This window comes from Bos mutus, chromosome 5, assembly GCF_027580195.1.
Source record: "Bos mutus isolate GX-2022 chromosome 5, NWIPB_WYAK_1.1, whole genome shotgun sequence".
NCBI lineage: Eukaryota > Metazoa > Chordata > Mammalia > Artiodactyla > Bovidae > Bos > Bos mutus.
This window is the reverse complement of record NC_091621.1, coordinates 41,896,860-41,910,084: the sequence shown is the minus strand read 5'-3', so window position 1 is coordinate 41,910,084 and position 13,225 is coordinate 41,896,860. Positions and strand designations below refer to the sequence as shown.

At 46.7% G+C, this 13,225-nt stretch overlaps 1 non-coding gene across 2 annotated transcripts in view; it reads right to left on the bottom strand.

Moving 5' to 3' along the window:
- Positions 1-1,571: 1,571 nt before the first annotated feature.
- LOC102270382 (tubulin alpha-1C chain) overlaps positions 1,572-13,225 on the bottom strand; it is a 91,384-nt gene continuing 79,730 nt past the window's right edge. Inside the window, exons 1-4 of one of the 2 annotated variants that reach the window (XR_011464230.1) lie at positions 8,968-9,127; positions 5,022-5,244; positions 4,731-4,879; positions 1,572-2,654 (exon numbers count right to left, since the gene is read on the bottom strand). This is a non-coding gene — a transcript (tubulin alpha-1C chain). Of the gene's footprint in view, positions 2,655-4,730; positions 4,880-5,021; positions 5,245-8,967; positions 9,128-13,225 lie in introns of those variants that run through there. The other variant, XR_011464231.1, reaches the window with a different exon arrangement.

Here is a 13,225-nt window from a genome sequence, read left to right as displayed (position 1 = left end):
CAGATACCCCAGGTTGGGAAGGTCTGAGTGCAGCTGGAGTGGCCAGCCTCTCCGAGGTTCATTGTTTCAGCCCAGGACGCCCAGGCTGAGGCTGCAGAAGGGATCTAGTCCATCACTTTGAGTAGCAGTGGCTGGCTGTACTCAAGGATGGGGCAGGTTGGGCATCATCCTGAAGCATGAGACAACGGTTGCTCTCATGACAACCCTTCCGAGCACAAAGCTGAGAGAGCTCAGGCTGGAAGCTGTGCCCCAAGACAGAATGTGCATTTGAGGGAGGGGGTTGCTGTGCCATGTGCTTTGTGGAATCTTAGTTCCCCAATCAGGGATTGGACCCGGGCCCTCAGCACTGATAAGCGCCAATTCCCCTAGGCCACCAGGGAACTCCCAGAATGTGCATGTTTCAAATGCTGTCCTTAAAGGGTAAGGGGGCAGAGGTTAGCAATGAGTAAGAGGTGAAAACACCAGTGGGAAAAGAAAGATGGTAGCTGAGCGCCATTGAATAAGCTCAGTCCTGGAGCAAAGGTGAACAGACCTGCACTCACCCTCACCTCCTGCCACTTGCTTGGCCTTCCCATTCAGGCCAGGACCTAAGCATCAAAAATGGCTCCTCCCTTCCGCATGACCTGGCCCTCTGATGATCGCTGTCCTCTTTCATTGCTCAGTTCAGCCTCAGAGGCCACAGCACTGGTCCCTGAGCACCAAGCTCTCGGGCCACCCGCGCATTCTTCCCCCACCCTCAGCTTCTCATAGTTGCCTCCTGCCCTGCTCAAGAACCACACAGCTTCCAGCAGCTGCTCAGAAAAGCATCCAAATTAGGGAGCTCTGGTCTTCAACCTTTGTTATGTACATACTCCTTCAATTTTCCTTATTATTCCCCTACTTCACATATTCCCCATGACATACACTGGGTCAGGGACCAATATCCTAACACCCGAGACAACTGTACTTTCGTGTCTCAGCCTGCTCTACTTTCTCCAAGCAGTGACTTCTGAAAGCACCGTCCTAGTTTGCCATTGTAGATTTTGGCCAAGGATGAACAATCAGCACAGTTCCAAGCCCTTCCCATGTGATTCCAACACTTTATGAACTAAAGACTGCAGTGGTTCTGGCAGTCATCCTGGCAACTTGAGTTATGGCTCCACCATTTATTAGCTATGTTACCTAACCCCTCGCTCCTCCACATGTGGTCACAGCAGACCAAGAATACCCAGGAGCTTTGGGTGGGATGAGTTGAGAGAGTAGCACTGAAACATAGACATTACCATATGTAAAACAGCCAGTGGGAATTTGCTGTGTGATGCAGGCAGCTGAGACCCAGTGCTCTGTGACAACCTAGAGGGTAGCATGGGGTGGGAGGGTCAAGAGGGAGGGGACACATGTATACCTACGGCTGATTCATGGTGATGTATGGCAGAAACCAACACAATACTGAAAAGCAATTATCCTCCAATTAAAAATAAAAACAAAAGAAAATCTGAGTTTTTTTTAAAAAAAAGGCAAAAAAAAACCCCCCAGAAATTAAAAACAAAAGGCTGTATGTTTACTAAAACTCCACTTCAGACCTAGATTTAGCTCTGATGTGCAAATATAACTTTTATTGACAATATAGGGCCCCAGTGGGCAGCTCCACTGAACACAAATAAATAATACAGTCCTAAGATGAAACTGCAGCAGACATGCTAATACTCGTCACCCTCATCATCTCCCTCTGCACTGTCGGCTCCAACCTCCTCATAATCCTTCTCAAGGGCAGCCATGTCCTCACGGGCCTCAGAAAACTCTCCTTCCTCCATGCCCTCACCCACGTACCAGTGAACAAAGGCACGCTTGGCATACATCAGGTCAAACTTGTGGTCCAGGCGCGCCCAGGCCTCAGCAATGGCTGTGGTGTTGCTCAGCATGCACACAGCTCGCTCTACTTTGGCCAGGTCTCCGCCAGGTACCACAGTGGGAGGCTGGTAGTTAATGCCAACCTTGAAGCCAGTGGGGCACCAGTCCACAAACTGGATGGTACGCTTGGTCTTGATGGTGGCAATGGCAGCATTGACATCTTTGGGAACTACATCACCACGGTACAACAGGCAGCAGGCCATGTATTTCCCATGGCGAGGGTCACATTTCACCATCTGGTTGGCTGGCTCAAAGCAAGCATTGGTGATCTCTGCTACAGAAAGCTGTTCATGGTAGGCTTTCTCAGCAGAGATGACAGGGGCGTATGTGGCCAGAGGGAAGTGGATGCGGGGATAGGGCACCAGGTTGGTCTGGAACTCTGTCAGATCCACATTCAGGGCGCCATCAAACCTCAGGGAAGCAGTGATGGAGGACACTATCTGGCTCATGAGGCGGTTAAGATTTGTGTAGGTTGGGCGCTCAATGTCGAGGTTTCTACGGCAGATGTCATAGATGGCCTCATTGTCTACCATGAAGGCACAATCAGAGTGCTCCAGGGTGGTGTGGGTGGTGAGGATGGAGTTGTAGGGCTCAACGACAGCTGTGGAAACCTGGGGGGCTGGGTAAATGGAGAACTCCAGCTTGGACTTCTTGCCATAATCGACAGAGAGGCGTTCCATCAGCAGGGAGGTGAACCCAGAACCAGTTCCCCCACCAAAGCTGTGGAAAACCAAGAAGCCCTGAAGACCCGTGCACTGGTCAGCCTGAAAAAAGAAAAAAGTTTTAATTTTAGCCTTGGTGACAGCTGCAGTGATTTCTTTGAATCCATAATCGCACTGATCAAGATCTTCAAAAAAACAAAAACAGAAAACTTCTGAACAATATTTGCTAAGAAAGCAGACCTAAAGAGTTTTTAAGTGCTAAGTGATTCAGAGAAACTTTCACAATCAACTCTTGGGGGCTGGAGGGAGGGGATCTGTGAAAAGGCTATTTTTAATGAATTCTTTTCATTTCTGCAGGCAGAGGAATCACGAAGTCTGGAATGGATGCCGGGCACAAGTTTTGGTGACCGGGAGGCTCACCTCTGCTGCCCGTGCCATGACCACAGACCAAAGGCAACCTCTTATCAGTTGGAGAGCTACCAACAGCAGGCCTGAGGCCACACCGGCCCCATACAATGATGTCTTACAAAAATTCTGGTAGCTGCTTTCTGAATCCAAGAGCAGAGTGAAGAGCCAGTGCCCTGGTGTTAGAATAAGGCTGGCTCTGGCTCTACCAGTTCCTTGCCATGTGCCTCTGACCAAATTCATTTCTCAGTCTCAGTGTTCTCATTTATTAAATGAGGAGAACAGTAACCTGCTTCAGGTTGCTGGGAATTAAATGAGTACTGGAATAGTGCCTGGCACAGTCAGCACAGGTTAGCAGCAAGTCTCTTCATTCCGGGAAAGGGGATTCACGGTCACAAATCGATGTCCTTGTGTCACTGGGGCTTTCCACCACTTAATTGAGCTCTTCTGGCTAACAAACTGCTCCTCTGTGAAAGGATGATCTTAACCTGACAGAGTATTCTCTGGACAGTCTTCACTTTAAGGTGCTCCAAGATTTGTGGACATTCTCTACTGAGCCCTTAGTCACTTCTATCCACCCTCTGAATGAGATCAATGTAAGGGGCAGACTCTAGTTTACCAGTTTCCACCCATTAAGACTCTTGTGGACACAGTAATAAACACCAGGGACAAATGCAATTGTTCTGGTGGTTAATGAACTTCACTATGGAACCTCAGTGACTTCACTCGTTTATTTGTCCCTAGGGCAGGTCCCGATTTCCAAGTCAGTGCTTGTAGCTGAAGCTTCACTTGCAAACAGAGGAGCCAACCATTAGCCCAATTTTGCTGGGAAGACTATGATAAACATCTCAAAGTATGAAGCCAAGAACAATGTAAGGCCATTATTTTGAAAATAGACCTGTTGTTGCCGGGCTTAGTGTTATAGGATTTTCCTGACAAGCTATTCCACCTAGGCCTTCATTCTTGATTTTAGTTAATTAGTTACAAGTTGCCCATATGCCTAAGGAACAGAGTCATCTGATTGCCAGACTCTTAATTAAAATGATCTGAACAGCACCCTTTTCAACCTTACCGATGTGAATACAGTTACCTTAGATTTTTCTGCCTCAAGGCTAATCTACACTGCCCTGAGCTCTAGTAGAAAAACAAGGGTACCACTTTTTGTGGTTATATCTTAATACTTTCAAAGTTCCAGTGACTTATACTTGCTTCTGTAACAAGGGAGCTCCCTTGACTCCACTTTCAGTGTTGCTGGAAGTTTCCAACGCCAGCTAGTTCTAGTCGGTATTACATCAGCTTCTTTTGCTGTAACTTTCTGTAGCAACATAGGGCAGTTGTCTAATTTTTATGAGTTTGATCAATTAGTTACATTCAAAGCCAGCCACCTACCCCTGAGACTAAGATGACCTAAAAAGGGATGCCTCAGCTTGGAGGCAGGAAGCTGCCTGATTAAGATGAACAAGGATGTTTAATGGGCTTAAGTGTCAGTAAAACGGTTAAGGCTTCCTGGTACTCACTTGACTTCAGGTAAACTGGCCTCACTGAGTGAGCAATTGCCCAAATCTGCCTTAGAAGACATAGGAGGAGGCCAAGCAGCACCTACTTCAGCCTCAAAAAGTTGTCCCATAGCACAGCACCGTTTGGTTTAGAAGTCAAGTTACACTGGGCAGTATAAAGCTCATTCTGGTGCGCAAAGAATGATTCCCATAGTCTGGTCTCTCAAAACTCTAAGAGAAAACGCTCATCCTATTTTAAAAAAAGTTCTTCGTTTACCAGTTTCCGAACTCGGTCCAAGACGAGGTCAATGATCTCCTTGCCAATGGTGTAGTGACCTCGGGCATAGTTATTGGCGGCATCTTCTTTGCCTGAGATAAGTTGCTCAGGGTGGAAGAGCTGGCGGTAGGTGCCAGTGCGCACCTCATCTGGAAAAGGAAAATGAAGCAGCCACCCATCATTAACAACCCACACAAGTCTGCTCCATCGCAGGGCATCAGTGGAATTCCCAGGACACACCTCCTGTCCCCGATCCCTGGGATCTCACTGGGGTTACTGAGGTCAACTCACCAATGACTGTGGGTTCCAGGTCTACAAACACTGCCCTGGGCACATGCTTGCCAGCACCCGTCTCACTGAAGAAGGTGTTGAAGGAGTCGTCTCCTCCCCCAATAGTCTTGTCACTTGGCATCTGGCCATCGGGCTGAATGCCGTGTTCCAGGCAGTAGAGCTCCCAGCAGGCATTGCCGATCTGGACACCAGCCTGGCCAACGTGGATGGAGATGCACTCACGCTGTGGGAAGGAAGAAGGAAGTGTCAGAATGTGACCCGTCAGATGGGACATTCAGGAATGAGTCACACGGAAATGACTATTAACCTTCCAGACAAATCAGCACCTTTCTGGAGGCCATGCCTGCCCAGGCACTATTTCACAAACAGGCCAATTCAGAGAAAAGGTTTTGGAAAACCACAGACATGTTAATGAACAACTAGACAAGGCCAGAGACCAGACTTTCCCTTTACAGCCACATTAGATATTCATGGTCAGGTGTCTACCTTCAGAATGACACAAGCTACTCTAGCAATAGATTTTCCCCAACTCCTGGGAAATATGCCTGCTGACTCCTTAGAGGCATGCAAAATTCCTCCTTCCAGCTCTGATTCATTCCCTGTGTGACTGTAACTACAGCTCATTCCCATCCCTCTTTATTCTGTTCTTTAAACAGCTTCTGCCTCTCCCTTAAAACCAGCTTAAACCAGCAAACTACAGCTGTATGACTCATGGAGAAAACAGCAGATAAGCAGCAGTTACCTGGACTTTAAAAACTGTGGTCATAGGCATCCTTTTATCCCTGTGGAAGTATTTAATCTTAGGGAAAAATATTTTCCTTCACTGTCCACACACCTTGAGGGGAGAGTGGGGGAGGGTCGGCAGATGGAGATAGGGTAACAAAAGCTTGAAGTGTCACCAAGACTTCACTAATAGTTTAAGAAATCAGCTGTTTTCTAGTAAAATGTACATCTGTCTCTGGCGCTGTGGAAGAAGAGTCTATAATTTCATAAATTTAATGATGTTAGGCAAGCGTTTGTTTTCCTTTACTTGCTGAACAGGGTCATTTGTAAGTTACCAAACTCATTCCTGCTTGGTAAAATAAGGCAGTGAAGATAGAATCTAAACCCACAGACTTAAGAGGAAAACAAAGAGGATATCTACTGTATTTCCATCATAAATCAAATTAGCTGCTTGAAAGTCTTTCAAGTATCCACATCAAATATCTCCTATTACATTTTCTCCAAATAAGAGAGTTTCAGGGTTCTGAAAGCTGCTAATAGGAATTTAAAGCCTTTGACTGTGTGGATCACAACAAACTGTGGGAAATTCTTAAGGAGATTGGAATACCAGACCACCTTACCTGTCTCTTGAGAAACCTGTATGCAGGTCAAGAAGCAACAGTTAGAAACAGACATGAAACAATGGACTGGTTCAAAACTGAGACAGGAGTATATCAAGGCTGTATATTACCTCCCTGCTTATTTAACTTCTATGCAGAGTACATCATGTGAAATGCTAGGCTGGATCAATCATAAGCTGGAATCAAGCCTCCCAGAAGAACTCAGTAACCTCAGATGATACCACTAAAGAGAATGGGAACGAAAGAAAAGAACCTCTGGAAGAGGGTGAAAGAGGAGTGAAAAAGCTGGCATCTGGTCCCATCAGTTCATGGCAAATAGATGGGGAAAATGTGGAAACAGTGACCAATTTTATTTTCTTGGGTTCCAAAATCACTGCAGACGGTGACTGCAGCCATGAAATAAGACATGCTTGCTTCTTAGAAGGAAAGCTATGACAAACCTTGACAGCATATTAAAAAGCAGACATCATTTTGCCAACAAAGGTCCATATAGTCAAAGCTGTATTTTTCCAATAGTCATGTATGGATGTGAGAGTTGGAGTGTAAAGAAGGCTGAGCACCAAAGAATTGACACTTTTGAATTGTGGTGCTGGAGAAGACTCTTGAGAGTCCCTTGGACTGCAAGGAGATCAAACCAGTCCATTCTAAAGGAAATCAACCCTGACTATTCATTGGAAGGACTGATGCTGAAGCTCCAATACTTTGGCAACTTGAGGCAAAGAGCCGACTCATTTGAAAAGACCCTGATGTTGGGAAGGATTGAAGGCAAAAGAAGAAGGGGTGGCAGAGGGTGAGATGTTTAGATAGCATCACCAACTCAATGGACATGAGTTTGAACAAACTCCAGGGGACAGTGAAGGACCAGAAAGCCTGGCATTCTGCAGTCCGTAGGGTCGCAAAGACTCGGACGTGACTTAGCAAATGAACAACAACAGGAATCTAAAGAAAATTCAACATCACCTAAGATGTCAAAGGGCCTAGTCTCATAACCCCAAGACAAAACCTCCAATTACTCATAACCTTTGACTTATGGTTCCCTCCTTCTCACCATATTCCCCATAAAGCAATTATTTTCTGCTGACATCAGCATGCTTACTATTAACCTGCATCTACTTGCCCAGCTCTAAGGCTGTGGGAGAAAAGGGTGTTTGTTGTGATGAACCCATGACTTTTAACCACTGCATCGTGTTTACCTTTAACTGGACTCTGGACATTCCACAGCCCTAGAAACCAGGAAAGAACCAGATATTTGCCCATGACAGTCCCAGGTCCAAGGAGATAAAGTATCTGAGAAGACCCTGCCATCGTAATGAAGCACTTCTAATGAAGTTTTTGAGTTAAAAACTTTTCATATTGTGCAACAGTATGGCTTAGGCTGTGGCCACTGCTTGCCCTCCACTCTCCCCTGGCCACTTGGAAAATGAAGTGAGATACCGGTGATGGTGTCACTTAGTCTAGCCTTAACAGGATAATCAGCACCTGTCCCTTGTGAAATAAGAGTCTAACCAGTGTATGTCTTCATAGGTTTGGGGCTATTGCTGATTTCCTGCCCTTTAAACACTCCCACTATTTTCTCAGTTACACATTTACCAGTGTCCTTTGGTCTGGCTTAGTAAAAAAGCACTCAAGCAAGTGTTACAGTCAGACATCCTTTGATAACTGAAGTAGTCCGTAAAAAGGTTAATATTTATTCACTATATTCCTTTTTAAAAAGGTATTTTGATGCATTTGATACTCATGGCCTGCTTTAGATAGACCTCCAACAGATGTTTCCTAAGATACTTGTTTCCAAAACCTGTGACAACTAAATAGAAAATACTCAAGTTGTGTGTAATTTCATGTTTCTTTAAAAGCAAGAATATTATGTCATTAACTAGATTACTCTGTGACTTTATAAATAAATATCTCTTTTATGGACTTTTTAAAACCTGTAATCAGAAAGTTTCAGCTATTAAACACCCCACTACATTAACGCGAGAAATGCAGGGTTAAACACGGGACAGTAATTTCCTTCAAAGGAGGAGCCTGCCTTCATCCTTCAAGTGGATTGATGCAATTTCAAGAGCTCCCCTCGCCCACCCAACCCCCGCCATCCCGGCCACAGGTGACGAAGCCGCAATTGGAAACTTTTCCCAGAGTCTGGCCACAGGTGGACTCAGCACCAAATCACAGGGCACACGAGAGGGGTCGCCAGGAAACGTCTGCACCTACTATGCTGGAGTACACGGGATGCTCCAGGGGTCCTTTGCCCAAGGCTGTGGGAAGGTGAGATCACTTCAGGAAATGGGATGGATTTGTAGCTTTCACAAGTCCTTGGGAGCCAGTGCGAAGGTTCTCCGACCTTTCTGGGGCAGTAGCGGCCCCGAACGAATCAATGAATGGCCCCTCTCTAGGATCAAGTGGCTTTTCCACTTCCACTCAAGGTACCCAGGCGTCTTCGAGCCCGACGAGGAGTCAGCCAGGTGAACTCGACTCTCCCAACCCGGCCACCAGAAACCAGTTTGCCCGGAGGCGTGGACGTGGCTGCACTCGCACTGGGATCCCAACGCCCCTTGGGACTCCGCACTGTGCCCCCACACCACCGCCCGGGGACCCCCACTCACCATAACGGAGACTTGTACGGTTCTGCGGGGCTGGAACAGGGGAGAGGACGGCCGCGACGATCTCCCACTGACAGACTACTAAGGAGTCCGGGGGAGAAGTAGTGAGAGGCCCGGGGCCGGGAGGGATCCTATAAACCCCTACCCAGGCCACGTGTCAGGAGGGCGGGCACCCGCCCCGCCCCGGCCCCCGCCCCGGCCTCCGCGGCCCAGCCTCCCAGCCCTACGCCGGGTTTTACCCTCCGGGCGGAGAGAGGAGGGGCGCACGGTGCTCATTGGTGGGTTCAAAAGTTCAAACCAAACTCTACGGACCCAGCCAGAACCACCAGGAAAGGGAGGAGGAATCCAGGGGCCGCAGAATGGGCCGGTGGGGTGAGGAAGAGGGTGCACTGGGCGACTGGAAGGCGAAGGGAGGCGAAGGGTGGGGACGGCAGTGGGCGACACGTAAGCGAGGAGGGGCGCCAGGTAAAGGGAAGCGCGGCCCCTCTCGCTGCCCGCCCGGTCCCCGGGCTCCAGACCCCCTACCCTGCACTGGAGGGCGGCCTAGGTGGCCTTCAGCCAGTTCCAGCCGCACACCCCAATCAGGACCTCCCACACGATCCGGTGCTTCCACCGCGGGTAACCCCGGCGCCCGCAGCTCTCGCAGCTGAGGGACTTCCAAGAGGAAGACCTATGGTTCCCCATTCCAGGTCCTAATCACACAAACCTACTTGAAATCTTGAATCTCATCTTTTTAATTGCTTTTCCCCCTTGTTTTCCTACCTCCTTTTAAATGAACGTTTTGGTTCCCAACAGCAAACTCCTTCCAATTGGTGCAAAAGCAGTTTTTCCCCCGCCTGGAATTAATTATACTAACCCCAGCTTCCCAGGTGGCGCTAGTGATAAAGAATCTGCCTGCCAATGCAGGAGAGGCAAGATAAGCAGGTTTGATCCCTGTGTGGGGATGATCTGCTGGAGTAGGAAATGGCAACCCACTCCAGTATTCTTGCCTGGAGAATCCTATGGACAGAGGAACCTGGTGGGCTTCAGTCCTTGGCGTCTCAAAGAGTCTGACATGACTGAGCACACGTGCATATAATAGCTTTCACTTTTCAGATGCTTACTATGCAGAGTTGTTTGTTTTTCAGACAATGTTAATCACATGTCATACATTAGACAAATGCTGTGCCTTACCCCCGTTTTTACAGATAAAGAAACTAGGGTTTAGAGTAATTAAACTAGTTGCAGGTCACACAGCTGGAGCGAGTTAGGCCCTCAACTGCCTTGCACTGCCTTATTCTAAGTATACCACTCTTTGTTACGGAACCCAAGTTCCTGTGTCCCTGGCACACTGAAGCCAAACAATCCAGAACCTGGGAGTTTGGTGCAGAAAAAGATTTATTGCAAAGGCTAAAAGCAAGAATAGATGTCGGGTGCACAAAAGACCTGAACCCTCCAATCACTTTCAGGCAAGACTGTTATGGAAATGGGTCATAGATTGCTTGACCAGCTCCTGGACCTCATTGGTTAGTGGTGAGGTAACAGGGTGGTGTTTCCAGAATCTCAACCTTCTGGTTCCAACCAGTCTGGAGTCTGTGTGCTTGTGGTGGACTTGTATTTACATCCTCCTGGGTGCCTGTCTTTAGTTTTTGTAGAATAACTCAAAGATAATGCATCAGATTGTTATCTTTATGGCTTCAGGAAGAACTAGGTGTCCTGTAACTCTGTTGCCCTATTAGTAACTGCTTGGGCTTGCTCTTTGGCACTCAAGAAAGGCCTGGGAGACTTTTTTCTGTTTTCTACTAATAAAGTAGAAATAAAGTCCATTTGCGACCCAATGGACTGTAGCCCCTAGGCTCCTTCATCCATGGGATTTTCCAGGCAAAATTACTGGAATGGGTTGCCATTTACTTCTCCAGGGATTTCCCCCCGCACCCCCCCACCCCCCAGAGATAGACCTTGGGTCTCCCACATTGCAGGCTGATTCTTAACCAACTGAGCCACCAGGAAAGCCCCAGCTCAGTTGGCAAAGAATCTCAGCAGGGAGTAATTACAGAAGAAAGAGACCTCTGCCTTGATTACCAAGAAGCATCTTGAGTATGCAGTGTCTGAATGGGGAGGTGTTAAGGGAAATACTGACTGGAATCCCCCTCCTTGCCAGGAACCATAGTAACCATTCATGTGAGTTACTTTACCACAGGAGGTCCTGGTAAGGAACAGGAAACTAAGCCACCACCAACCCGGAGAATTCAGGAAAGTTCAAAAGTTCAAAACGACATGCCTAGTGTCCTACCAACCTCCCAGGATCCTCCTTGCTGGAATCCATCCTGACTGAGTGATGTGCACACCACCAGGAAGGACCCTGAGTCAAAAACTAATCCCATTACTATAAAATCTGGGCTGTGAGCCATGTGTCAGAGCAGACCTCCTGGGTTTCCTTACCCTCCTGCTCTCTGCCCAGGCACCCCTTCTCAATAAAATCTCTTTTTGCTCTATCAGCATGAAACTGAGCATGACACTATGATCCTTCCCCCCAGCCATGTTCTCTGCCTGCCTGTTGTCTGTGGAAAACTTTAGCATTAAGAATACATTTCATCAGAGAAGTGAGAAATGCAGAAACAAAGGAAAACAGTCAAAGGAGATGAAATAATAATAATGTAGTCACTAAGCATAGTCAAGGACCTTTAGTTCCCTCTCAAGGACTACAGATAATATTATGAGCCATATCCTGTGAGCTGTCTTACAGATACTGAAACCCCAGGTGGAAAAGTTAACTACATAATGACCAGACTGTACCCAGGACATGAGCTGCCACAATTCCAAGAACTGTTCTCAAACAAATGGGAACAAACAGACTCTGGAACTGAAGATTAACTGTACCTAAAACAATCAAGATGATGCTAGTCAGACTACCGATGACCAATCTGAAGATGACTGTCAGAGCTGACTATGCTGTTTCTGTATGTAGCCAAACCCTATTCTGTATAAAAGCTTCTCCTCCTGCTTGTCGGGGGTGGGAATCAGCCTTTGGACAGATGTCTGCCCACCCCCTCACCCCCCAGTTGCCAGCATCTGAAATAAAGCAAACTTTCCTTGCCACCAACCGGGCCTGTTTATTGACTTTTGGGCAGCGAGCAGCCAGACTCTACCTTTCAATAATAAGTACGTGTGTCTCCTTGGATGATTCATTTCTCAGTGTTAGACTGCTGGAAGGGGTTCCCCTTCCTGCAACCCTTTCATCATGTTATCCTAATTCTTAAATTCCTCAGCCACCTCTGAGTCATAGAATTTATGGAAATACTCAGACACAGACATAGAAAACAAACTTAAGGTTACATAAGGGGAAGGGAGAGGAAGGACAAATGAGAAGTTTGGGATTAATAAGTACACACTATGGTACAGAATCTGCCTGCAATACAGGAGACCTGGATTTGATCCCTGGGTTGGGAAGATCCCCTGGAGAAGGGAATGGCTACCCACTCTAGTATTCTTGCCTGGAGAATTCCATGGACAGAGGAGCCTGGTGGGCTACAGTCCATGGGGTGGCAAAGAGTCGGACACGACTGAGTGACTAACACTTTATGTACAAAATGGATAATCAACAAGGACCTACTGTACAGTACAGGGAATTATACTCAATATATTGCAATAGCCTGCAAGGGAAAACAATCTGAAATACATATATATATGTAACTCAAGCACTTTACACCTGAAACTAACACAACATTGTAAATCAACTGTACTTCAATTTAAAAAAGAAATATTCTACTGAATAGTAGAAGAATATGTTAAAGAGCTTTTTCCTGAAGTAGAAAACGGCAAAATGAGTTTCAGATACTGAATAGGCAGAACTCAAGATACACTCCAACTCATACACACAAAATGGATGCTGTGGAAATGTGTGCAGAGATTCCTTTTCAAATTACAGTACATAATTCCCTTCATTCATCAAATGCTTATTGAGCACCTATTGTGTGGCGAGATATTCTGAAATTTGGAATAACTAGCACTTTAGTCTGTTGTTAGATATTTTAGTCTTAATAGGTAGTGCTTTCCCATTTTTAAATTCATTCCACAAATATATATTTAGCAGAGTTTCTAGGTGCTTGGAAATAAGTATGTGAACAAAACAGGTCTCTGTGTCATGGAGTGAATGTTCTAGAGCAGGATAGGGAAGAAAGATAAACAATGAACATAAGTAAACTATAGAAGAAAAGAGCAAAGTAAAGTGGGATGAGGGTGCTGGGAGGGGAGAGTGTGGGAGGAGGCTGCAATGTAAGCA